This window comes from Cynoglossus semilaevis, chromosome 20 (genome assembly GCF_000523025.1).
Source record: "Cynoglossus semilaevis isolate Cse_v1.0 chromosome 20, Cse_v1.0, whole genome shotgun sequence".
Taxonomy (NCBI): domain Eukaryota; kingdom Metazoa; phylum Chordata; class Actinopteri; order Pleuronectiformes; family Cynoglossidae; genus Cynoglossus; species Cynoglossus semilaevis.
In genome coordinates, this window is record NC_024326.1 from 6,228,310 (window position 1) to 6,231,215 (window position 2,906).

Below are 2,906 nucleotides of genomic sequence, written 5' to 3' on the forward strand. Positions count from 1 at the left end.
GACCTCTATCAATTTAGCTCAGTGATAAATACAAGGTGTAAGCCAGCCACTAGGGTACACAAAGCCATGTACTTAGTAGTGTAGTAGTACACGTAGTGCCGGTCCCAAGCCCGGATAAATGGTGAGGGTTGCGTCAGGAAGGGCATCCGGCATAAAACGTTTAGCTAAATCAAATATGCAGATCAATAAAACGATTTCCATACCGGATCGGTCAAGGCCCGGGTTAACAGTGACCGCCAACAGTGCCGTTGACCAACAGGGCACTGATGGAAATTGGACTACTGTTGGTCAGAGACAGAGAAGAAGAGGAGGGCGTTTGGTTAGGAGAAAAAGAGAAAAGATGAAGAATAGAAGTGTTAGTCTGAAGTTTGGAACTTTGAATGTAGGTACAATGACAGGGAAAAGCAGAGACATAGCTGATGTGATGGAGAGAAGAAGAGTTCTCTTGGATTTTTGTTACTGTTTTTAATAAAGATCTGATCAAGAAGGCAATTACTCAAACTGAAAGCTTGACTAATTGAAATGCTTTACAACCAACGAACAAACTATGCTAAAATGTACATTGAATTAATTCTTAACTAAAATCTGTTTGTGTGGAGTGTGCAACAATGAATTTTTAAAATATAAACTCTCTTTCAACCATTTACTTAAAAAGCATACAACGGAACAAAAACAATTATAACAATAAAAAGTAATAAACTTATTAGTAACAGTAAGAATTCTTCCCTCAACAGTCATGTTCATCTGGAAATGTTAGTTCTTTTCAAAGGTGTACTTCCTGTACTTCTTTAAATGGTCATAAATAATATTTATATTGGCTAATACTACTGTAATGTACTACTTGTTAAATAAATGAATCAATATAATCAATAATTAATAAACAGTTTATGTCCATCACTGACCTCTTCTGGCAGATGCTCAACCAGACAGGAAGTCAGTCATAACATAATGTCTGCAGTGCTGCTCTCCAGATGCATGCCGTCTGATGTCAGACAGCCCACCGTGCGCCACTGAAAACACTTGCGACAAAAATGCTTGATTTGATGGATACACAATTTATTTGCATTGAGTTTACTCAGTTCATGTTATTTTTACAGTATTGTTTTATAACACATCATTCCACTGCTGTCAAAGTCCAGAGAGAAGATTCAAATCATTCAAATGTACATCAATTCTTTCCAATGCATCTTCATTACAATACACTAAGTACAATATTATAAAAAAATAAAAGCACTCGAAAACCCTGTAAATGCAACAATCTTCCCCTGTACTTCTTCCCAGTTATGTTTTAAAACTAATTTCCAAAACATCAGCTCTTAGAGATGACACACCTGAACAGGGGAGGGTGTTTGCTCAAGGCTTTTCATTTCCTATTCACAGCTGGTGAAAACAAACCAAAAGAAAGTACAACATTCACACGAAGAAGAACGTCTCTCCTCTTTATCAAATAAATATTTGGTAAAATACATACAAACACACACCCTGTGAAATAAATAAGAAAGAGGGTCTACCCAAATACAAATTTATGTTAAGGTCAGAACATTACATCCATATGAATGGTCATAGCTGGATGTTGCACTTCATTATCCGAGCATCGACCATTGTCGGTGTCATGCTACGCTTCTTCAAATGCTCAATGTCTTTGGCTGCGGGACAACTGTCAGTGCACTGTGAAGGTTGTGATGGGGATTATTGTAACAACAGGTGTCGTGCGGATGTTCCATCCTCACTGTGGGAGTGTGCGAGCGTGAGTGTAGGTAAGAGAGAGCTTGGACTAACTAACTAGTGTGGTGACGAGCAGTCAGCTGCTGCCTCGACCACACTCTCCTCTATCGTCTTGTCTTCCTTTCTCCTGTGGGACAGTAGATTAAGACACAAGTCTTCATCAGGATCAACAGTCTTTTCCTTAAAAGGTATTAAAAATATTTAAATTAAAGAACGAGTGGGAGAATATACTTTACCTGCTGGATGTGTGCTTCAGGTCGTGCTGTGGCACAGATCTCACAGCCGGGCCGAGACAGTTTGTTGATGAAAGTGCAAGAAGGACATGCCCACTCTGTCTGCAGAAGGGACAAAGAACAGAAACTTTAGTTCTTTTGTCATTGTACTGTTATGACCTCACTAACTTCACAGAATCATCACATACACTACCTGAGTTTTACTGGCTTTGTTGCTGTGATCGCTCAGTTGGAGATTCTCTATGTCCAGGACATCTTTGATATCTCCAGGTCTATCACTGCTTCCACCTGTGCTACCTGAAGTTCAGATTAAAAAAAAGTTTGCATTTACATCTAAGATGTACTTTTTTAATGCTTCTACCTCTTATTTTAGTATAATTCCTTGACTCCTTGCAGTAAAGGGACAGAAACTACATGCTGTTTAAGTTTATAAAAAGCAGGGACATGTTTGCATAGTTGACCTTTCAATTCAGATGCATCAGTGTTGATATGTGATTGATATTTTTGACCCCTTTACTTTTCACCTTACTTTAAAAAATGTTATTATAGTATAGTGACCCTGGTTATCATGGTGGAGCCTTGATGGCAGGGTGCTGTAAGCCCTCCAGTCTTGGGGTGTGGGTCCATTGCCCTGGGGGAGAGGTGTGGTGAGAAGAGCACTCTCCAGATCCTGCTGGAACAGCTGTCGGGTTATGCGAGCCTGTCGGGAAGAAATCAAGTAGAGGTACGCCGTATCTCCGTCCTTCTGAACACCGTAAGATGCTAACGACCGTGGCTCTGTGCACAAACACTGACCTATCACCCAGCGCTGGACACGAGGGTGGAAACCATACTCAAGAAACACCTATGGAAAAACAAAAGAGTCAGTGCAGTGGCAGAAGTGACTGCGAAAGTTTTAAAGCCATAATGGTGATAAGGTTTAACCTGTTGCTTGAGTGCAGCCACTGT